Raw genomic sequence first — 26,178 nt, 5'->3', positions numbered from 1 at the left:
TCTGCTCCGGCCCACTTCAGATTAAATTGGGCTGAATGTGGCCCCTGAACTAAAATGAGTTTGACACCCCTGTGATAGAGTGTCTGTAGTATGTGGAGTTCCTCAAGGGAGCTGCCTGGGTCCTCTCATGTATTCTGCTACAAATGGCCTACCTCTTGTTTTGAAACATGCAAAAATAATGATGTATGCAGATGACAATATATGCAAAGGTACCAACCTCAGCAATACCAAGCCTTTATCGGGCAAGTGACTATTTTTGGTAATTTCTTATTTTATTCAGATTTTCAAGGAAACTTTGTAGATGTATATCTGATCATAACATAATTTTACTGTTTTTCACTGTTATTATTTTACTGGTCCGGCCCACTGGAGATCAAATTGGACTGAATGTGGAATTGAACTAAAATGAGTTTGACACCCCCGATCTAAAATATTTAATAACATCTGAACCATTAATTCTATCAATACATGTAAATAATTGGTGTAAAATTCAGTTTTTTATCTTTTCATGGTCATCAGATATGACCCATTTGGACATTCAGAGGCTTTATAGTTACCGTGGAAACACAGTCATCTGTAAAACCCATGGAATTGGGTCAGTGACAGTGGATGGACACACTGGGTTTATGTTCAGTTTATGATAGATTTGCTGAAAAAGTCACTTTTTTCTTACACCTTTCTCTGTTTCTGATATAACAACCCTCAACTTTAATCTGAGTTTTTATAAACGTCTACATGATTAGTGAATTCAGTACAGAATTAAAGCCGCAAGCGGCATCTAAAGGCCCTCACCATGGGCACGTCCAGTAGAAGTATGTCCATCGTTCAGCAGGTGGCGCTCTAGCACCAAATTTCAATGTCTTCTGATGAATGGGTGTAGGCTTGGGAGATTGACAGCTGATTCAAATTTGAGGCAGATCTTTGGTTTTATGTCCAAACTAAAGAAATTTTTGTATAAGTAAATCTGTAGGGGGCACTATGCAGCTAAAATTGAATTTCTTCCTTTGAATGGGTGTAGACCTGCGAGATTTACCACTGAGTCAAATTTGAGCCAAATCGGTGTTTGTATCTTTGAATTAATGCAATTTTCGTGAAGGTAAATTTGTAGGGGGCGCTATTTAGCGAAATGTCATTTTCTTTTGATAAATGGGTGTAGGCCTGGGAGATTGACAACTGATTCAAATTTGAGCCAAATTGGTGTTTGTATGTCTAACGTGAAGTAATTTTCGTAAAGGTAAAATTGTAGGGGGCCCTTTGGCACCGAATTTCAAATTTTTCTGATAAATGGGTGTAGGCCTGAGAGATAGACATCTGAGTTAAATTTGAGCTAAATCGGTGTTCATATGTCCAAACTGAAGAAATTTTAATAAAAAAATATGAAACATTTTTGTAGGGGGCGCTGTAGAGCAAAATTTCAGTTTCTTTTGACAAATAGGTGTAGGCCGGGGAGACAGATGTCTGAGTCAAATTTAAGCCAAATCGGTGTTCGTATGTCCGAACTGATGTCATTTTTGTAAATGTACATTTGTAGGGGGCGCTATAGTGCCAAATTTCAATTTCTTTCAATAAATGGGTGTAGGCCTGGGAGATAGACATCTGAGTCAAATTTCAGCAAAATCGGTGTTTGTATGTCTGAGCTGAAGCAATTTTTGTGATGGCAAATTTTTGAAAAAACTTCGCAATGTTTGTAACCTCGTCGCACAAAAACGGTGACACCGATTCAAAAAATTCGGATAACTTTTGATGTCCCACTTCTCTCGATACTGTACACCAATTTTGAGCTCATTCGGCCAAACGGCTTAGTAGGAGATAGTTAAAATACAACGTAAGCGAAAACGCTGACTCAGCATTTTGGAAATTTCAAACCAATATGGCCGACTAAGGGTTGTTTTAGGGGCGTGGCCATAATAATATTTTTTGTTTGTCTCCTCATGATGAATCTGTGTACCGATTTTCGTGGCTCTACGACAAACTTTATGTTGGACGAGCTCCCATTGGCGCAATGCATTTCCACTTTTCAAGGGGGCGCTGCCGCAACATTTCTTTACCGACCTCTGCGAAACCTATATGTAAATTCAATTTCTCGCACTTCTGAATTTTAGGCAAAATTTGGTGAGTTTTCGTAAATGTTCAGAGGGTCAAAATTGAGCTCAAAGAGCAGGAGAAAAATTAGAATCTGAGCACAAGAACAATATAGCCGTTTCTATGACAACCACATATTTGGCCTTATTTGAAAGCTCTCGAGCTCCCCCACATGTCTGTCTCAGTGCTGTGAATGTGAATATGTGTGAGAGTGGCGACAGTGGCGAAAGGTGACCGCGTCACTGGCGATTTCGTCCCCATGCGCCCACTGCAGACTCAATAGGCCCTGCGCCGGCTTTACTCGGCTCGGGCCTAAAAATGCCTGATATTCTCTGCAAATTTGATTCTAAAAACACAGGATAAGTTGTTGATACCCTTTGTGTGAGCACGTACAAGAGTTCTTTGATGAAAGTCAGAAAATTGAAACCACAAACAGGAGGCCTGTGCCCAGCCCAGGCTCAACCCAGGGAACAGGACGCCCCCCTAGGGCAAGCGGGGGGGCCGCATCATCAGTAGTGTTCCTCCGGATCATTGGGTGTTTCAGCCATTCACACTCTTCACCCTCACCGGATGCAGCCAGCTACAGGGTGATCAGCCCCCAGTTTGTGTCCCAACCCCCGAGCCCAACCCGAGCCGACCACACCCCAACCCTGACCTACTACTTGGGGGCCCAAGTGGTGTGGTTTTTCTTTATCCTGAACCACTGGCTCCTTCTTTTCTGCTAAACAAGATAATATTACAATAAATGGTGATAAATCACATAAGAAAGGTTAGATATAGAAAAAAAAAAAAAAGAGAACTGGCAAAAGTAGCTCTGGCACCGTCATCTTCAGTTTTCTCTGTTTCTGATCTGAAAACCTACACGATCAGTGAATTAAATACAAGAAAATACATGGTTTTCATTGAGAAAACACAAAATACAGAGGATAATATTATAATAAATGGTGAGAAATCATTTAAGAAAGGTAAAATCTGGAGAAAAAAATGATTTGGGTCTTTATAGGTTCTGTTGCACGTACAAGTGGAACAAAATTATACTTGAGGTTGTAATCACTGCACAGTTTTCATTATCACAAAACACATTTAATCTGCCATCTGTTTGCATCTAATGTGTAGTTGATTCACACTATGCACATACACACACACACACACACAAACGGTAATAATGTGATACGATGCATGCATCCACATGTGTTACAGCTGTTTTCAGAGTCCTGAGCAGCAGAATACATTTATTTAGAACAGGGGTGTTGAACTCTTTTTAGTTCAGGGAACACATAGATCGGTGTACTTTTAGGTAATTGGATTTCTTTTTTCAGAAACAAAAGAAAAATCAGTGGTTAATTGATTTTTGTTTTAACATAGAAGAATTAAAATTGAATTTCAAGGTGTTTTTCTTTTTCATTGTCAAAACATTCATTCATTCACTCATCTTCTGAACCTGCTTTATATATATATAAATATATATAGTGTGTGTGTGTGTGTGTGTTTTGAGAAAAAATAAAGGAATATGTGGCTAAAAATTCAGTTTTAACATGTCATGTCCTGTATGTGTTTCATTATTTTGCTGAAACCTTCAATTTTGACCTCAGTGGAACAGAGCATGTGCAGAAGGGAGCATATGCATCTCTGTATTACATTATATGATTGCATTTCTATAATGTATCACTTAAATATTCATCCAATTCATTTTGTTATTGCTGCAGTTTCACACAAACCCTGGTATTAAAGCACTATCTTTACCACAAATTTAACTTTCTTGGCTTTTAAAATTATTTGTAACTGACAAGTATCATGTGTATAAACACGATACACTCATTTGTCTCTCTAATAGTATGGAAAATGATATTTGGACACGCTTAAAACGGTGCACATTGTCAAATATTATTAATATTTTGCTACATATTAAATGAAATATTTGCAGAAAAATCAAATATTTATTTACCAGTCACAAGTGTTTGCTCCTGGAGGATTCTGTTGGGTTTCTGTAAATTGACTTAAAGTCTGGTTTTGACCAACTCTATATATAAAATGTCAAGAGATAACTTTTTTGTGATCTGGCGCTATATAAATAAAATTTGATTGATTGAGTGATTTAATTGGTTTTCCCCTGTATGTCGCTTTGGAAAAAAGCGTCTGCCAAATGCATAAACATAAACATTTATTTATTTATTTATTTTTAAGAAAAAAATAAATATGTGGCTAAAAATTCTCTTTCAACATGTCATGTCTTGGATGCGTTTTATCATTTTGCTGAAACATTCAATTTTAACCTCAGTGGAACAGAGTGTGTGCAGAAGGGAGCATATGGATTTGGAGAACAGCACAATATTTGGCAGCGTTCAGTGACTTCATGGTTATTCTTAATGCAATACATCACAAATGCATTAAAAAAATGTATATTTATGGAGATGGGTCCTGTGAGGGGCAGGACTTTGCATCTATATATTATATTATAGCATCTATATAATGTATCACCTAAATTTTCATCCGATTCATTTTGTTATTTATCAACCTGTGAATCCCGACCATTAAAGGTAGAATGAACATTGTGCCTCTGGAGCAATAGTGTGTGTTTATTATTAACTCTGCTGTCAGTTCTGTGTATATATATATATATATATATATATATATATACACACACACACAGGGCGGGGAAGCAAAATTTACAATATTTTGAGGCAGGGATTGAAAGACAGTGTATGACCAATTAGTTTATTGAAAGTCATGAGAATTTATTTGCCACAAGAAAATTTACACAATAGAAAATGTTTTTATTCTATGTGTCCTCCTTCTTTCTCAATAACTGCCTTCACATGCTTCCTGAAAATTGCGCAAGTGTTCGTCAGATATTCAGGTGACAACTTCTCCCATTCTTCTTTAATAGTACCTTCCAGACTTTCTGGTAATAGTTTTGCTCATAGTCATTCTCTTCTTTCCATTATAAACAGTCTTTATGGACACTCCAACTATTTTTGAAATCTCCTTTGGTGTGACGAGTGCATTCAGCAAATCACACACTCTTTGACGTTTGCTCTCCTGATTACTCATATGGGCAAAAGTTTGTGAAAAGGTATGGATAATAGTGTTAGGTATGATTATGACATCAATATATGTTTGGTTTCAAAACAATTGACGTAGTGCCTGCTGAGAAAAAACAACTAAATGTTCATTGTAAATTTTGCTTCCCCACCCTGTATGTCTATACATCTTTGATCCAGTGTGCTCTGACGGTACTCACCTCCTCTGCTGTCATTGAGCTCCAGTCAATGAAACTGAACTAACACCAGTAACAAGTACCACTTGGATTTTGTGAGGGCTGGGCAGTTATGACATCAGTTATGACATCCTGTGATGGCTCTGGTTTCTGTCTTTGTTTACTGAGTTTAAACTTTATGGTATGGAAAGAAAAGGTCAAAAAAAAGACAGGGGTTTCAACCAATCATCACACTTTGCATTTATATATATATGTAGAACTTAGATTAAAACAGACAACAAAAAACAATAAGAAAATACGCACAAACAAAATATATAAATGGATTTGCTGAAATATAAACAGTTTTTTAAGTAAAACCTCCCCACTACGGTCACATTTTTTACAGTCTTTCTTTGATCTTTGTCTTTTTCTAATGTGAAACAACACATTTTGCCACTTTTCTCTTTTGTCCTCCGTCTAATTTCTGAGAGCATGGTCAAAATTACATCCCCTTTAGACATTTAAAGTAGACTTTCTGCTCCCAGTGATTGTGTAAGTGTCATTTTCAAATGGCAGTCAAAGAACTGTGGGATTCTGCCTGTGGTTTGTGTGGCAGTTATAATTTCATCTTAAATATCAAAAATAAAGTGGCTTTATTCAACTCATTTTAAACTGCATTTCTCGTTTGTTTGTTTTTTTCACATTTAGAGCAATTTTTAGATCGACTGGTTGCAGTAGTGCATAAGTATACAGTTGTGCTCAGATGTTTCCATACCCTAGCAGAAGTTATGATTCTTTGGCCATTTTTCAGAGAATATGAATGATAATACAAAAACTTTTCTTTCACTCGTGGCTAGTGGTTGAATGAAGCCATTTATTATCAAACAAATGTGTTAGCTCTTTTTAAAATCATACTGACAACAGAAACTATCCAAATGACCCTCATCCAAAGTTTCCATACCCTCGTTCAGGGGTGTCAAACTCATTTTAGTTTAGGGGCCACATTAAGCCCAAACTGATCTCCAGTGGGCCGAACCAGTGAAATAATAGCATAATAACTTGTAAATAATGACAACTCCAAATTTTTCTCTTTGTTTTTAGTGCAATCAAAATTAAATTATGAAAATATGTACATTTACAAACTATCCAAACAAAAATGATATGAATAACCTAAAAAAAAAAGAGATTTCTTGAGAAAAATAAGTGCAATTTTAACAATATTACACCTCAACTTACCATTTATACATGCATATTATGGATTGGATCTACAAAAGACACAGAATATTTAATAACAGTTATAATGTTAAAATTTCATTTACAAAATTTCAGGTTTTTACCATTTTATTGTTAAAGGATAGTTTGTAAAAGTTAATATTTTCATAATTTAATGTAAGTTTTTACGCTAAAATGAAAATGCACTTGACACATTTTTATTTTCAGGAAAATGTAATGTGCTAAATTAATCTTTAAACTGTGTGGTTAAAGTTCTGATTACATTACCTGTAGCTCCTGTGACTAATTTCTTCTAAATTGCTCTGAAATTATATTAATTTGGATTGTTATTACATAATGAACCATGTTATTACATTTTTTTTTTTTTTTATAAAAATGTGTCAAGTGGATTTTGTAATAAATTTCTCAAATTGCAATAACTTACTACATAATGTGAAAAAATTTACAACATAATGCGTTGACATAGTTTATTACAAAATGCGTCAGTTTATTACATAACGTGGCTTTATTACAAGATGACGTGACATTCTTATTACATTTTGAACTTTTATTACATAATGGGAATTTATTACATAATGCGGCTCAACAATCACCTTGAATTGCCTTGTTGCTGAAATATGTTATATAAATAAACTTGCCTTGTCTTATACTTCTATTTTTGTGATTGATTGATTGATTGATTAAGTTCTCCTGGTTCCAACATGTTGAAAATAAACAACTAACAAACAAACAAAACAATGGAAGTAACTATATGTTTCGTAAAAAAAATAAATAAATAAAAATACAAAAGTAAAAAAAAAGGGTCCTTCAGGGATTATTTTCACTTTTATATTGCACAACTTTACGCCCATTCACTGCATAACTTTACTTAAGCTTATTCTGTCAAAACATGCCAGCTGTTCAGCTTATTCGTCTTCTTGTTCTTCAAAAGGAATAAACACAAAGCAGCAGTAGCGGCGGCGGCGGAGATGGGGAAGGGGATGGGCGGGAAAGCTGCAGCATCCTCTTTGTGACATGAAACACAAAATGCTAAACATAGCCCCTTTAATTTGTGTTTACTCCCACAGTGTGAGCACACATTCTCTAATGCACCTCCCATGCATGTACATAGAGTGCTGCTATGTTTTTAGATGGTGTTCTTTCAGTATTACATGTGACAGAGTGATTTTAGCAGGCACATGCATTGGCCATAAAGAACAGAATCAGGATTAAGAGGATACTGTTGTTCTTCAATACCAACACAACAGCATTTGTTCAGTTCTTTAATTTGTTTTATAGTCATCTCTGCCAGGAAATCATATACATAATGCTATTTAATCTGTGCTGTAATAATTAAAAATAACACCAGTATTGTTTATAGATGTACACCACTTAGTTATATAAGAAAATACATGTTAAAGTAGGTCTATAATATTTTAAAGCCGCAAAATATTTACAGCATCTCCAGTTTTAATGTGTTTACACTAAACCTATTCACATTTCTCTGTTTTTTCCCCACAATATGCACTATTGCAACACCGTGTCTGCTCGAAGCAACTACTGCATATTTCAGGTTTTATATGTTAATTCAGTCAATGCGTCTGGTGAAGGTTAGGGAGATATTTTAAATATTGAAAATGTCAACAGGGATTCAAAGGATGAGATGTATTTTTCAGCCCAAGTGATTAAAAAAAAAAGAAAAGGTTGTTGTTTTGTGTGTTTGTGCAGGCAACGAACAGGTAATTCAGTATTTTTCAATGTGTTTGAGTGTTTTTATCGACAGTATTTTTAGCAGGAAGTTACATGTTAAGGCGGAGCTTATCAGAGTGGCGCCTAGTGGCCGTCAGGGGTATTACAATCAAATATACCTCCATATCGGCTTCATTTTTTAACCCATAAAGACCCAAACCTCCATCGATGACCAAAACATCTACTGATCTAAAAGGTTTAATACATGTTGATGCATTAATCCTATCAATACATGTAAATAATTGGAGTGAAATACAGTTTGTCATCTTTTCATGGTCATCAGATATGACCCATCTGGGCGTTCAGAGGCTCCATACTTATGTGGAAACATGGTCATCTTCTACAGCACTAATTTACCAGTAAAACCAATGGAGTTGGATCAATGACAGTGGATGGAGACTGTTATTTTTATGCTGAGTTATTAATATCTTTGCTGAAAAAGTCACTTTTTTCTTAAGTTTGCTCTGTTTTTCACATAATAACCCTCAACTTTACTCTGAATTTCAATGAACATGTACATGATCAGTAAATGAAATATAGGAAAATACATGATTTAAAGCAAAGAACGTAAAATAAGAAAGATAATATTACAGTGATTGGTGATAAATTACTTAAGAAAGGTTAAATATAGAAAAAAAAATTCATTTGGGAACTGCCAGAAAAGTAGTGCTAGGTTTTTTTGGGTTAAGAAAAGGCCCATGTCAGTAGGTTGGTTAAAGTCAATGACATCGAGGCTTAAATCCAAATTTTTCCAGACTGTTGGAGTTTAGTGTGTATTTTCAGCTAACCGCGACGCGAACAGTCACACTGTTGTTAAGCTAGATATTGAACTATATTAGCTACAGTGCTAGCACTCAATTAATTTTACCCAATATATATACTGTCGAGGGACTTGAAGAAACCAGACAGTGATGTAGCAAACAGCTTAAAGTCAAAAATCAGTTTTGCTCGGATATTTCTGTATGGTTCAGTATTTTGATGAGTTCACTTTCAATATGGTGGCATAATGGTTAGCACTTTCCTCCAGGTGCGCCAGTTTTCCCCACCATTAGAAAAAAACATACATATACTGTAGGTTAATTCTCCTATTGGTGCCCCTCATCATGGTTCTGATGAAGATCTGGAGTTGGTCCCCGAGCACCTTCAATGGCAGCTCACTGCTCCTAATGTGCTAATGCTAATCACTAATGCTAATTGCTAATGCTTGGCAAAGTACATAGACTGAATTTCCCCATGAGGATAAGTTGGTGGTGATGTGATTTCAACTGTTATTTTTCTTCCAGTTGGGAAAAGTGTTACACTGTGGACTTTTTACAGAGTTATGTGACATTAGCAATAATTAGCAATTTGGTATTTGCCCATTTTTGAATGAGGCCTAATATTTTTGTTTTAATAAATTATTTTGGGTGATAGGTTGTGTTTACTTTGTCACTTGATTTACTATTCAAACCAGCTTTTATCCTATGATGCCTAACATGTCATATTTGATACATTAGCTTTGAATCCCTCTACATGATCAGTGTGATATTTTTTGTCTTAAAAAACCTGATTTTCACAGATAATCCACCAGGGGGAAGGAATTTGTTCACCAGAGGCCTTTCCAGTGACACTACAAGACTGTCATTAATAAAGAAGGAGGAAGAACTTTGGCAATTTTGAAAAGGAATGACCAATTCATTAGGCATCTTTGTGTTATATTGTGTTTTTGTTTGTTCAGAAATAATATTTGAGCATTGAGACCCGATGTATCAAATATGATACAAAATTGAAACTCATACATGGAAATCGATATTTGAAAAACACTTTTTTGGTTATTCAGAAGGACCAATAAAGGCTCCGGTTTCGCAGAACTGGAATTTTCTGTCAATGATTTAATGGTTCAGGCTTCACAGCAGTGGTTTCCAACCTTTTTTAGCTCGTGACCCCATTTTAACATCACAAATTTCTGGCGACCCCAGACATTCAAAACAGAGACTTTTTTTTTTTTTTTGTTAAAATGAATTTGTTTTTGATCATGTAATAGTTTGCTATACTATGTTGCAAATAAACGTTAATTTTACACGACATTTAGGTTATATAATGTACATTTTTATTTGTAAGTTTTAATTTCATAAAAAAATTTTTAGCAATTACTTGAAATTTCAGGCAATCTCATTTGAATTCCAGGTGATCCTATGTGGGGTCCCGAGCCCAAGGTTAAAAAACGCTGCATTAACTGCTTCAAATCCCCTTTGTAAGTTGAGTGGTACAGTCTGTTCTTTCTCAAACTGATAAAATCTTGCACCACAAACATCTGAAACCTGTGTTCAAAGGGTTAAACTGAAATGAGGAGGAAAGAGGGTCTTATTTAGAGGCTCACCTGGGGTGTATATCCACCAGCAGCACCAAAGTTTGGTGTAAAACCAAGTAAAACCTTGCCACTTTAGTAAGATTTTTTTTTTTTTTGTCTTTTTTTTTTTATCAGTTACTAGAAATTTCAGGCGACCCCATTTGAATTCCAGGCGACCCCACATGGGGTCCCGACCCCAAGGCTGAACAACACTGCTTTACAGAGTTAAAGATGCAGCAAAGTGAGACAATTCACCCAATTACACTGGTCAACAACAAATTTATTGTTTAAGTTTTTTGAGCTGATTTAGGATAATTTTGGTGTGCTGAATCCAAAAATCACATTAATTTTGCTCAATCAGGTCAACTTTCTGAACTATGCTACATATTGACTTTTTAACATTTTTGCTTACATTTATGGGCATTTTCACATCATATGATACAAAATTCTTTCATATTTCTTGCAATAAACGAGTTCTGAAGATTTTACTTTTGCCAATTTATGATTGTTTTTTTTCTTTAATATTGCAGGTGAATGAAATGGCTTCGACTAGAAGATCTTGCAAAAATAAGCCTGACGTATTCTGCTACATCTGCGGTGAATACACCATTGTACCTAACAGGAATCAAGTCACAAGTTTCATAAAGTGTGCTTACCAATCTTATTTTGGTATTAATTATTATATTTTGTGAGAAGATCAAATTTTTCTAAATCAAATTAGAGAAAAAACCTGACCTGATTGAGAAAAACAGATGTCATTTTTGGATTTAGCGGTGCAAAATGGTCCTAATTCAGTTGAAAAAACCTAGAGAACTTGCAAAAAACATTTTTTTGTAACCCAGTGTTATAGACATTTTACTCTTGAACAAAATTAACCAAAATAGACAAGTGACTGAATATGGGCTCTTTTCATAAAGCCTGTAGAGTACGACAGTGTAACAAATTGTTTTTCTACATAAAAACCAAAGACCATGGTTTGCAGAAATCTCCAGCGGCAATTTTTTTCCTCTGGTGATTTGGTTGATTTTCTTCATTGTTGAACTAAAACGGTCTTTTCTTGCCAATTTCAATGTTTTCCAGCCAAACAGCACTTGAAAGGAAAACAGACGGGGATTGTGACAGTTATGGTAGTTGTGTAGACGGAGCCTTAGATAATCCACTCATTCCGGCGAAACATCAATTCTCAACATCTCCACGTACATACATAGACTTCAGGCGTCGTTCAACAGCAGTGGATTTCTTCAAACGCCGCGTCTCTCTCCTCATTAAGACCACGGCTATCTGGGATATTTGCTGGGTTTTGTGCCGATGATTGTGTTTTCATTCAGTGTATCTGTCCTCCAGTCACAACTGTTTTCTCTCAAACCGTGTGAGCCGAACCCCGCTGCGACAGTGATTTCCCGAATAGTGTTTGTGTCACAGTTCCTGGGAGTCCTGTCCCTCTTCAGAAACAGACATGGTTCTCTTTTTTCCAACAACCCCTAATGGGTCCCCTGTTTTCTTCGTGTCTCAGCACCGGCAACAGTCTTTACAAGTTCCTCTATGGGGATTCTTTTCTTTTTTTAGTGTTTTTTTTTTTTTTTTTTCTGCATTGGGAATATGGAGACGTTCGGGTTTTGCATCTCAGACAGCGTACTCAGTCGGTGATGGATGTCATGTTTCCTCTGGAGGTTTTTGTTTATGACAGTCACTATCCATTTCAGCACATATCGCCACTGCACAGTTTGCTGTTATGTAATAGGCTTGTTGTTTTACACTGAATTGATTTATACACTGTTCTGTAATGGAGTTTTCTTGTGTGCGTTTGGTTTTGTTTAGGGCCTTTACTCGTTTTCTTCGCTGACCTCGGGTTCTAATGCAGAATGAGATGTTATCCTCAAACATAATGAAATGCCTGGAACAGCTTGCACACCTGTAAATGTGCCTGCGCTGACATTTGTTGTCGGTTTAGCCTTCTGGCACTGAAACTACCTCACAAAACAGCTCATATGTCCTGTGGTTTGTAGACATCATTGGACGCTCCCGATAGAATTGCCAAATTTTTTTGCCACCTCTCACCAATAGATGGTGGACATGTGCCCCTTCAATTCTAACATCATTTCAGGGCATGTTTCTATTCAAAGTAAAAAAGAAAATCCAGTTTAACCCTTTCATGCATACTGGTCACTACAGTGGACCTGCTTTTCACAAAATGTAACCACAATGTATTCTGGGTCACTGGCAGTCTATAAACCCAATTTGGTATGAATTCAACCAATAGTTTTGCTGCTACAGACATTTGAAATTTCACCCATTATTTTAGAAGTAAATGGAGGGGAAAAAAGACAAAAAAATTCATACAAAATTTGAACTTTGACCTACCGCTCCCAAAATGTAATGACATCTATTCTGGGTCACTGGCAATCTATAAACCCAATTTGGTATGAATTCACCCCATAGTTTTGCTGCTGCAGACATTTTAAATGTCATCCATTATAAGTAAATAGAAAAAAAAAATTTTTTCAAAAATTCATAAAAAAAATGTTAAACTTTGACCAACTTTTCCCAAAATGTAACCACATGTATTCTGGGTCACTGGCAGTCTATAAACCCAATTTGGTATGAATTCAACCAATAGTTTTGCTACTACAGACATTTGATATTTCACCCATTATATTAGAAATAAATGGAGGGGAAAAAAGACAACAAAATTCATACAAAATTTGAGCTTTGACCTACTGCTCCCAAAATGTAATGAGATCTATTCTGGGTCACTGGCAATCTATAAACCCAATTTGGTATGAATTCAACCAATAGTTTTGCTGCTGCAGACATTTTAAATTTCACCCATTATAAGTAAATAGAAAAAATATATATTTCAAAAATTCATTGAAAAAATTTTAAACTTTGACCTACTTTTCCCAAAATGTAACCACATGTATTCTGGGTCACTGGCAGTCTATAAACCCAATTTGGTATGAATTCAACCAATAGTTTTGCTGCTACAGGCATTTGAAATTTCACCCATTATATTAGAAGGAAATGGAGGGGAAAAAAGACAAAAAAAAAAAAAAATTAATACAAAATTTGAACTTTGACCTACTGCTCCCAAAATGTAATGACATCTATTCTGGGTCACTGGCAATCTATAAACCCAATTTGGTATGAATTCACCCCATAGTTTTGCTGCTGCAGACATTTTAAATTTCACCCATTATAAGTAAATAGGAAAAAAAAATTTTTTTTCAAAAATTCATTAAAAAAAATTTAAACTTTGACCTACTTTTCCCAAAATGTAACCACATGTATTCTGGATCACTGGCAGTCTATAAACCCAATTTGGTATGAATTCAACCAATAGTTTTGCTGCTACAGACATTTGAAATTTCACCCATTATATTAGAAGAAAATGGAGGGGAAAAAAGACAAAAAAAAAAATTCATACAAAATTTGAACTTTGACCTACTGCTCCCAAAATGTAATGACATCTATTCTGGGTCACTGGCAATTTATAAACCCAATTTGGTATGAATTCACCCCATAGTCTTGCTGCTGCAGACATTTTAAATTTCACCCATTATAAGTAAATAGAAAAAAATTTTTTTTTCAAAAATTCATAAAAAAAATTTTAAACTTTGACCAACTTTTCCCAAAATGTAACCACATGTATTCTGGGTCACTGGCAGTCTATAAACCCAATTTGGTATGAATTCAACCAATAGTTTTGCTGCTACAGACATTTGAAATTTCACCCATTATATTAGAAGAAAATGGAGGGGAAAAAAAGACCAAAAAAAAATTCATACAAAATTTGAACTTTGACCTACTGCTCCCAAAATGTAATGACATCTATTCTGGGTCACTGGCAATCTATAAACCCAATTTGGTATGAATTCACCCCATAGTCTTGCTGCTGCAGACATTTTAAATTTCACCCATTATAAGTAAATAGAAAAAATTTTTTTTTTTCAAAAATTCATAAAAAAAAATGTTAAACTTTGACCAACTTTTCCCAAAATGTAACCACATGTATTCTGGGTCACTGGCAGTCTATAAACCCAATTTGGTATGAATTCAACCAATAGTTTTGCTGCTACAGACATTTGAAATTTCACCCATTATATTAGAAGAAAATGGAGGGGAAAAAAAGACCCAAAAAAAATTCATACAAAATTTGAACTTTGACCTACTGCTCCCAAAATGTAATGAGATCTATTCTGGGTCACTGGCAATCTATAAACCCAATTTGGTATGAATTCACCCCATAGTCTTGCTGCTGCAGACATTTTAAATTTCACCCATTATAAGTAAATAGAAAAAAAATTTTTTTTCAAAAATTCATAAAAAAAATTTTAAACTTTGACCAACTTTTCCCAAAATGTAACCACATGTATTCTGGGTCACTGGCAGTCTATAAACCCAATTTGGTATGAATTCAACCAATAGTTTTGCTGCTACAGACATTTGAAATTTCACCCATTATATTAGAAGAAAATGGAGGGGAAAAAAAGACCAAAAAAAAATTCATACAAAATTTGAACTTTGACCTACTGCTCCCAAAATGTAATGACATCTATTCTGGGTCACTGGCAATCTATAAACCCAATTTGGTATGAATTCACCCCATAGTTTTGCTGCTGCAGACATTTTAAATTTCACCCATTATAAGTAAATAGGAAAAAAAAAATTTTTTTCAAAAATTCATTAAAAAAAATTTAAACTTTGACCTACTTTTCCCAAAATGTAACCACATGTATTCTGGATCACTGGCAGTCTATAAACCCAATTTGGTATGAATTCAACCAATAGTTTTGCTGCTACAGACATTTGAAATTTCACCCATTATATTAGAAGAAAATGGAGGGGAAAAAAGACAAAAAAAAAAAATTCATACAAAATTTGAACTTTGACCTACTGCTCCCAAAATGTAATGACATCTATTCTGGGTCACTGGCAATCTATAAACCCAATTTGGTATGAATTCACCCCATAGTCTTGCTGCTGCAGACATTTTAAATTTCACCCATTATAAGTAAATAGAAAAAAAAATTTTTTTCAAAAATTCATAAAAAAAATTTTAAACTTTGACCAACTTTTCCCAAAATGTAACCACATGTATTCTGGGTCACTGGCAGTCTATAAACCCAATTTGGTATGAATTCAACCAATAGTTTTGCTGCTACAGACATTTGAAATTTCACCCATTATATTAGAAGAAAATGGAGGGGAAAAAAAGACCCAAAAAAAATTCATACAAAATTTGAACTTTGACCTACTGCTCCCAAAATGTAATGACATCTATTCTGGGTCACTGGCAATCTATAAACCCAATTTGGTATGAATTCACCCCATAGTCTTGCTGCTGCAGACATTTTAAATTTCACCCATTATAAGTAAATAGAAAAAATTTTTTTTTCAAAAATTCATAAAAAAAAAATGTTAAACTTTGACCAACTTTTCCCAAAATGTAACCACATGTATTCTGGGTCACTGGCAGTCTATAAACCCAATTTGGTATGAATTCAACCAATAGTTTTGCTGCTACAGACATTTGAAATTTCACCCATTATATTAGAAGAAAATGGAGGGGAAAAAAAGACCAAAAAAAAATTCATACAAAATTTGAACTTTGACCTACTGCTCCCAAAATGTAATGACATCTATTCTGGGTCACTGGCAATCTATAAACCCAATTTGGTATGAATTCACCCCATAGTCTTGCTGCTGCAGACATTTTAAATTTCACCCATTATAAGTAAATAGAAAAAATTTTTTTTTTCAAAAATTCATAAAAAAAAAATGTTAAACTTTGACCAACTTTTCCCAAAATGTAACCACATGTATTCTGGGTCACTGGCAGTCTATAAACCCAATTTGGTATGAATTCAACCAATAGTTTTGCTGCTACAGACATTTGAAATTTCACCCATTATATTAGAAGAAAATGGAGGGGAAAAAAAGACCAAAAAAAAATTCATACAAAATTTGAACTTTGACCTACTGCTCCCAAAATGTAATGACATCTATTCTGGGTCACTGGCAATCTATAAACCCAATTTGGTATGAATTCACCCCATAGTCTTGCTGCTGCAGACATTTTAAATTTCACCCATTATAAGTAAATAGAAAAAAAAATTTTTTTCAAAAATTCATAAAAAAAATTTTAAACTTTGACCAACTTTTCCCAAAATGTAACCACATGTATTCTGGGTCACTGGCAGTCTATAAACCCAATTTGGTATGAATTCAACCAATAGTTTTGCTGCTACAGACATTTGAAATTTCACCCATTATATTAGAAGAAAATGGAGGGGAAAAAAGACAAAAAAAAAATTCATACAAAATTTGAACTTTGACCTACTGCTCCCAAAATGTAATGACATCTATTCTGGGTCACTGGCAATCTATAAACCCAATTTGGTATGAATTCACCCCATAGTCTTGCTGCTGCAGACATTTTAAATTTCACCCATTATAAGTAAATAGAAAAAAAATTTTTTTTCAAAAATTCATAAAAAAAAATTTAAACTTTGACCAACTTTTCCCAAAATGTAACCACATGTATTCTGGGTCACTGGCAGTCTATAAACCCAATTTGGTATGAATTCAACCAATAGTTTTGCTGCTACAGACATTTGAAATTTCACCCATTATATTAGAAGAAAATGGAGGGGAAAAAAAGACCAAAAAAAAATTCATACAAAATTTGAACTTTGACCTACTGCTCCCAAAATGTAATGACATCTATTCTGGGTCACTGGCAATCTATAAACCCAATTTGGTATGAATTCACCCCATAGTCTTGCTGCTGCAGACATTTTAAATTTCACCCATTATAAGTAAATAGAAAAAAAAATTTTTTCAAAAATTCATAAAAAAAATTTTAAACTTTGACCAACTTTTCCCAAAATGTAACCACATGTATTCTGGGTCACTGGCAGTCTATAAACCCAATTTGGTATGAATTCAACCAATAGTTTTGCTGCTACAGACATTTGAAATTTCACCCATTATATTAGAAGAAAATGGAGGGGAAAAAAAGACAAAAAAAAAATTCATACAAAATTTGAACTTTGACCTACTGCTCCCAAAATGTAATGACATCTATTCTGGGTCACTGGCAATCTATAAACCCAATTTGGTATGAATTCAAGCAATAGTTTTGCTGCTTAAGTGTTAACAAACAAAGAAAAAACGGAAACAAACAAACAAACTGAACTAAAAATAATACCCCTTGCCTCCCCTTAGGGGTACAGGGAAAAAATACAAGAAAAACTCAAACTCAACATTAGAGTATCACTTTTAGAACATTAGACCAACATCAGTGCTGATCCCGACCCCTGTCCACATCCACATTTTCCCTTTGAACATCATTCCTTACATTAGTACCATTACTGCATGGTACCTAACAAAGCAGGTACACTCACTGTTCATGCAGAGGTGGACCTTACAGACCCTGGAGACCACATTGGACCTGAGATTGTGGACTCAGTGTAACTGTAGCTGTCACTGTCTTATAATGTATGCAGAAATTACCAAAAATAGTCACTTGCCCGATAAAGAGTTAAGAACTTAAGATTTATACACATTTGTATTGGAAGATAAAAAGAAACCAACTCATTGAATTCAGGATTTGTACCACTTGAGTTTCTCTTCATTAATAATAATAATAATACATTTTATTTATAAGCGCCTTTCAAGACACCCAAGGACACTGTACAACAAGATAAAACAACCAATCCATAAAATACAAAGAAATAAACAGATTAAAACAAATAATTACTATATATAGAAATGAAGTAGTAGAATGGAGATTAGAGTTTATGGGGGGTAGGCAATTCTGAACAGGTGAGTTTTGAGTCTGGATTTGAATGTGGGGAGAGAGTCACAGTTACGGATGGATGGTGGGAGGGAGTTCCAGAGCTGAGGAGCAGAGTGGCTGAAGGCTCGGCCTCCCATGGTGCTGAGACGGATAGGTGGCATGGTGAGGTGGATAGAGGAGGAGGACCTGAGGGAACGGACTGGAGTGGCGACATGGAGGAGGTCTGACAGGTACTGAGAGGCGAGATTGTGAATGGATTTAAATGTGTACAGGAGGAGTTTGAATTCAATTCTCTGTTTAACTGGGAGCCAGTGTAGTTCCTGGAGGATAGGGGTGATGTGGTGGTAGGAGGGGGTTTTGGTGATAATGCGGGCGGCAGAGTTGTGGACCAGTTGGAGCTTATGGAGGGACTTTTGGGGGAGACCGAATAGGAAGGAGTTACAGTAGTCAAGGCGGGAGGTTACGAGACTGTGCACAAGAATAGAGGTGGTATGGGGGGTGATGGAAGGGCGAAGACGGTTGATGTTGCGCAGGTGGAAATATGCAGACCGGGTGACGTTATTGATGTGGGATTGGAAAGACAGTAGGCCATCGAAGATGACACCCAGACTCTTAACCTGAAGTGAGGGGGAGACTGAGGAGCTGTCGATAATGAGGGAAAAGGTGTTGGTTTTGGAGAGAGTGGATTTTGTGCCAATGAGGAGCATTTCTGTTTTATCACTATTGAGTTTCAAGAAGTTGGAGGTGAACCAGAGTTTAATTTCAGAGAGGCAGGAGGTGAGGGAGGAGGGTGGGAGTGTGGAGCAAGGTTTGGTGGTGAGGTAGAGCTGGGTGTCATCCGCGAAACAGTGAAAATGGATATTAAATTTTCTGAAAATATTGCCAAGGGGGAGAAGGTAAATGATGAAAAGAAGGGGCCCCAGGACAGAGCCCTGGGGCACACCTGAAGTAACTGGGGTGGGATCTGACCTGAAGGATTTGAGCTGAACATTAGTTAACAATCACACAAAAATCAGTTTCAGGGAAACAAGGAAATGACTGACAGCCTATTTTGCAAGTGAAGGAAAGTAAAGGACTTTTTATGCATGGTCAAGTTCCTTCAAGCGGGGAAATATCTTCAAATAATTTAAATAACACTTAAAATTTATTAGACATACTCATTTACAATGGGCATATAGTATAAAACAGAAATGAATAAGGCTTTTCCTTGTTTGTAGCCCACTATTCAGACACAAGAAGCAGCTGTCTAACTCCAGTTCATACCCTCAGAGGTGTAGAATTTTGGCCTGAGTGTTGATGCAAATTTATAGGTTCAGGAGCAGCAGGAGATCTTTATTCAGTTCCCCAACTAGATGTTTATTCTTTCAAATGAAATGATTATAGCTGCAGAGAATCAGAAAAAAAAGACAGAAAGTGAAAGAAAAGTTTGCATTTATTTACTAATAAAAAGGTAAAACAGTAAAATTGTGGAAATATGAAAACCTGAAATAAAACATATAAAACATAATATATGTATGTATGTGTATATATATATATATTTTTTTTGTTTGTTTGTTTGTTTGTTTGTAAACATATTATTCATTTATTTTAATTGAACAATGAACATTTGAACGCTATCTATTCATAATAATATTACATCAAAGGAGGATAAATAAAAAGTCACATTTCACAAAATATTTTACATTTTCAATATATAGATCAGTGATTCTTAACCTGGGTTCAATCGAACCCTAGGGGTTCGGTGAGTCAGTCTCAGGGGTTCGGTGGAGGTCAAGACACACACTCGACAACAGCAGAAGTCACACTGATTTCCAGTAAATAATCATTATTATTCTAGCCTGATGGAAATTAGGTGATGGGTGTATGTTAAAATGTGTGAATGCGCATATGAAACTTGTGGGGTTCAGTACCTCCAACAAGGTTAAGAACCACTGATATAGATACAGATGTAAGTTAAAAATAAATAAATAAATAAATAAGCTCAAAGTATAAAAAATAGAAATATATAAATTAAATAAGATTATATATTTGACAGTCTTTTTATTACAAAGAAGTGCAATATACTATAGCATATTACACTTCCTTGTATGTTTTACATGTTTACTTTTATGTAACCCTTTATCAGGCAAGTGACTATTTTTGGTCATTTCCACATACATTACAGTGACAGTAACAGTTCCAGTGAGGACAGTGAGTCCACAATCTCAGGTCCAATGTAGTCTCCAGGGTCTGTAAGGTCCACCTCTGCATGAACAGTGAGTGTACCTGCTTTGTTAGGTACAATGAAGTAATGGTACTAATGTAAGGAATGATGTTCAAAGGGAGAATGTGGATGTGGACAGGGGTCTGGATCAGCACTGATGTTGGTCTAATGTTCTAAAATACATGTTCTTTTCTTGTCTTTTTTATATTTATGTCTTGGATTTATTTTGGGTTTTTTTTGCCACTTACAGGTAAGGAACCAAAAATGGTAACTTAATTAATCTTGATTTTATACATAATAAAAAAAAAAAAAAATTGTGAAAAATGTCAGTAAAGGTCCTCCAATGACACACTAAGGCTTAAATTTTGAATTTCAGAGTATTTTTATCCCAGCCAGCATGTCCATGTGGGCCCCAGAAGGGTTACATTTGGGCTGCTTATAAGGGTCCCATTTGGGGTTGTCTGCAGTTTCCATGGTGACCCCACATGTGTTTGCCCATATCAGAATCAGAGATCTGAATATATCATATTATTTATTCTTCACACTATTTTATCCTACGATATTTATCTTTCATGTCATTTGCACTACCTAAATCCTGTTTTACAAATATTTTAGTTTACAGTACTTTTTATTTTTTAATGTAAACTGTGCCTTTTACTGATATTTGTTGTTGTTTTACTGATATTTGTGGTCTGTGTGTAAATTCTTGCACTGAACCTGAGAGCTTTGCCTCAATTTCATTCTAATGACAATAAAAAGATTCTGATTCTGATATGGGCAAACACATGTGGGGCCACCATGGGAACTGTGGATAACCCCACATAGGCCCCTTATATGCAGCCCAACTGTAACCCATCTGGGGCCCACATGGACCTGCAGGCTGGGATGAGTACCCTATAAAGCACGGGTGTCAAACATGCGGTCCGGGGGCCAAAACCGACCCGCCAAAGTTTCCAATCCAGCCCGCGGGATGAATTGACAAAGTGAGAGTTAGGGCATCAAACTCAAAAATAACATCATAATAACCTATAAATAATGACAACACCAATTTTTTCTTTTTGATTTAGTGCAAAAAAACATTAAATTATGAAAATATTTACATTAAGAAACTATTCCTTAACAATCAAATGTGAATAACCTGAACAAATATGACCAACCTGAAATGTCTGAAGAAAATGAAGTACAATTTTAACAATATTCTGCCTGTTACCGAATGTTTTGTACCTTCGTAGATCTGATCTGTAATGCACATGTAACCTATAAATGATAAGTCGAGGCATAATATTGATAAAATTGTACCTACATTTCTTAAATTTCTTTTTTTTTCTTTTCAGATTATTCACCTCCTTTTGTATGGATAGTTTGTAAATGTAAATACTGGCATAATTGAATGTTATTTTTCGCACTGAAACAATTTGGAGTTATTTATTGGCTATCATGCTATTATTTTACTGGTCCGGCCCACTTCAAATTAAATTGGGCTGAATGTGGCCCCCATAAGAAAATGAGTTTGACACCCCTGCTATAAAGGGTTAAGTATATTTAAAGGTGGACTATGGAATATTTATGCATGTTTTGTGCTTTTGTGACTCTTATGTTGGAGTCTGTTTTGTGCTTGGAGCTGATAATTGATGTTAACTAATTCTACTGGGATGAAATGGGGGAAAAAATAAAAGTCTCTGGGAGTTAAGTGTTTATTATTTATTAGGATCCCCATTGTCTGTGCCCTAGAGCACAGCTACTCTTCCTGGGGTCCAGCTTTAAGTATATACATCTACAAAAACAACTCATTCTCTTTGATGAATTTGGGTATGTTGACTTGCACGTATTTTATCCTATACTGGAAAATAATTTGTTAAATATTATGGTCAGTGCATACATAACACAGTCACATGTCTACACATTATACACATACACTGTGAGCCCGGAAGTTGTATTTACTAAAATGCTTTAATTACAATGCACTTAAATGATTTAAGTTTTATGATGTTGCCATAAAATGTTAAGTATATCCTACTAATTTATCGACATAGTTGAAAGTATGAAAAAGATGAAGCTGAATGGATTTAAATCACTAAGTTTTAGTCATGACCGCACCTTTTTATCTCCGCAGTGCATTGTGGGTATTGGGCATGTTGTTGAAAATGTGTTATTTTTATGTGCAGGGGTTCAGCGGGGTTGTGGTGTTAAGTGTTAATTTTGACTTAATGTGTGTATGTCAGTGTTTATTGGCCTTTTTGTGTTTGTTTTTGTATTTTTATAGAGCTGAACCATGAGTGAGAGCCATAGACCAAACAATAGCTTTCCTGTTCATCTCAACCAGGGGTGTCAAACTCATTTTGACACAGGGGCCATATTTAGCCCAATTTGATCTCCAGTGGGCCAGACCAGTCAAATAATAGCACAATAACCTGTAAATAGTGACAGCTCCAATTTTTAGTGCAAAAAATAACATAAGATGATGAAACTATTTCTATCCAAAACAAAAAAGATGTGAATAACTGGAAAACAATCAAATATCTAAAGAAAAACAAGTACAATTTTATAAATATTCTGCCTCAATTTATGATTTCTACAAGTGCATTACAGATCAGATCTACCAAGGCACAAAACAGGCAGAATATTGTTAAAATTGCACTTATTTTTCTGTAGACATTCCAGGTTGTTCATATTTGTTCAGGTTATCGACATTTTATTATTAAAGGATATCAGAATTTAATGTTCTTTGCAATAAATCAAAAAGAAAAAAATTGGTGTTGCTATTATTTGGAGGGATAATAACATATTATTTTTCTCACATTAAACCAGGACGAAAATTTGGAGTCATTATTTCTAGGTTATTATGCAGTTATTTTTGAGTTTGATGCCCCTGACTGTTAATATCTTCAGGTTAATGTTTGCACTTTGTAAATTCATCCCGCGGGCCAGATTGGAACCTTTGGCGGGCCGGTTTTGGCCCCCGGGCCGCATGTTTGACACCTGTGATCTAAACTTTTTTTCTGAACAACAGAAATCTTTACGCCATGTCAAATTAAATGCACTTCCTGTACTGATGAACAACACTTAACTAACTTCCATCCATGCCATAATACATAAAATTAAATAATTATACAAAGTACTTTATATTGCAAAAGATTTCAATTTAAGTGAACTTGTGATTGAGTAAAATGACCTGATGATATTAAGTCTAATGATTATACACAGCAATTGACATTGCAACAAATCTGAAGTTAAACTAGAAGCACTCGGAGAGCGCAGACCTCCGCCAAGGCTGATCAGTGCCCCCCCCCCGTGGGCCCCCCCACCCCCAATCACCACCAAAATTTAATCATTTCTTCCTTATCCCATTTCCAACAAACCCTGAAAATTTCATCCAAATCTGTCCATAACTTTTTGAGTTATGTTGCACACTAACGGACAGACAGACAAACAAACAAACAAACAAACAAACAAACCCTGGCAAAAACATAACCTCCTTGGCGGAGGTAATTAACTTGGCATTTAGTGTGTTGTACTTAAAATAGCAATTCCATTCAAATCATGCATTTCAGTTTAATCCACTCAAGTTTTCATTACTCATTACTTACATTTTTTTAAGGCAACGAGTTACCTGAGATTTTTTAAGTAAACTCAACTATCCGGTCTTACAGTGTATGATACTCTATAACCTACTCTACATTTAAAACCTTACAGAAGTGCAGCAGTAACTGTCCTCAATTTTTAACCAGTCACGATAAAAGATGCATTCTATTAACATTAAGGCCACGCAGACACTGGAGGACATGATGTGTGGCCTTATTCTGCACAAGGTGGTGTTTGCTTAAACTTTTCTTTTAGGAACTTGCCCATATTATAAGGCAATAGTCCAGTTATGACAGAATAAGTGTATGTTGCAACAAATTTAATAATTTGATATGTGCAGTGTTTTCTGCTATCGCTAATGCCTTTCCCATTTTACTGACATTTGTGTATTGACAAAAAACTGACAATACGATACAAATCACAATACTAGGACCATGATATATCATGATACTGTTAAAAAAAAAAGCAAGTTTTTGTTTGTTTCTTTTTAAAAAATGATTATTTCCTTGAAGAATTTAATTGCACCAGAAATATGCACAAATACTAAACACATTTTTATTTGATCCCAACAGGATCTAATGCAGTGGTTCTTAACCTGGGTTCGATCGAACCCTAGGGGTTCGGTGAGTCAGTCTCAGGGGTTCGGCGGAGGTCAAGACACACACTCGACTCATTAGTCGGGTGTGTGTCGGGCTAGGTCCGTGTATGTAAACAAACGGCTTCGGAGACTCTTTCTCTGATTGACATCCAATATATGTGGTGTGTTGTTGTTACTTATAGCACTACAACACATCCGGAAGTGTTTATAATCTCTTCCACTCGTCTGACGATGAATTATTTGAGTATTTTCCACATCGTTGTTATGACTTTTACTACTTCCTGTTAACCACGGAGGCAGCCATGTGTAGTGTTTGTCTACATTTTTCGGTCACCGCACTGGTCAGTTACAGTCATGTGATGACCGACGCACCGTCGCGGATGGAAAAATTATATTATCAGTCACACTGATTTGCAGTAAATATTCATTATTATTGTAGCCTGATGGAAATTAGGTGATGGGTGTGTGTTAAAATGTTAAAAATGATAAATAGCATAAATACAATAAGTTCATTATTGGAATACATGAGGTTAAAAATTAAAACCATTTCAGTGTGGTAGTATTAAAAAAAGTCATGTCTTTGTGAAAAGGTATGTAATTTGTTGTAAGTTCATGCACTGTATTGGTTTTGTTCTTTGAACACAGTGATGTTAATGCACGGTTCATTTTGTGCACCAGTAAAACATATACCTGTGTCTTGAATTTGAAAAAAATCATATTTTATTTTTTAATAAAGAAGGGTTCGGTGAATGCGCATATGAAACTGGTGGGGTTCAGTACCGCCAACAAGGTTAAGAACCACTGATCTAATGTTATATTACAAAATGTTCCTGTGTTCAAACTGAAATTATGTTTAACAGACATTACAGTTTCAGATCCTGTTCAAATGTTCATATTCTATTAGTTCAGAGCCAACATCAGAACATTATTTTAGTTTAATCCCAACAAAGGAACTAACATTATTGAATAAAAGAGTGTTAAAGAATAATAAGATATAAAAAACAAAAAAAAACAAACAAAAAAAACCTCCACAATATCTGCATTTAAATAAATACCTGAAAATATCGATACAGTACTTTTTAATATCGATACAGTATTGTGAAATGAAATATCGCGATACATTGCAGAACCGATATTTTCTTACAGCCCTATTTGTGACAGTAAATTTTGATAAGGAAAACAAATATTGCACTTTTTTTTTTTAGACACATTAAGCTTCAGGTCGTTACACAGGAATCATTTTTCAATTATTTTAATTCCATGTTTAACCCTTTACAGGGCACTCATAAAAATAATCTGAAATTCAAAATTTCAGTTTTAGTGTGTTATTGGAGGACCTAACAACACTTTATTACTTTTGTGAATTTTTTTACAACTTTTTATTGTTATGTAGAAAATCAAGATTAATTAAGTTACCTTATTTGGT

Source organism: Sphaeramia orbicularis, chromosome 20 (genome assembly GCF_902148855.1).
Source record: "Sphaeramia orbicularis chromosome 20, fSphaOr1.1, whole genome shotgun sequence".
Taxonomy (NCBI): domain Eukaryota; kingdom Metazoa; phylum Chordata; class Actinopteri; order Kurtiformes; family Apogonidae; genus Sphaeramia; species Sphaeramia orbicularis.
This window is presented reverse-complemented; position numbering follows the sequence as displayed.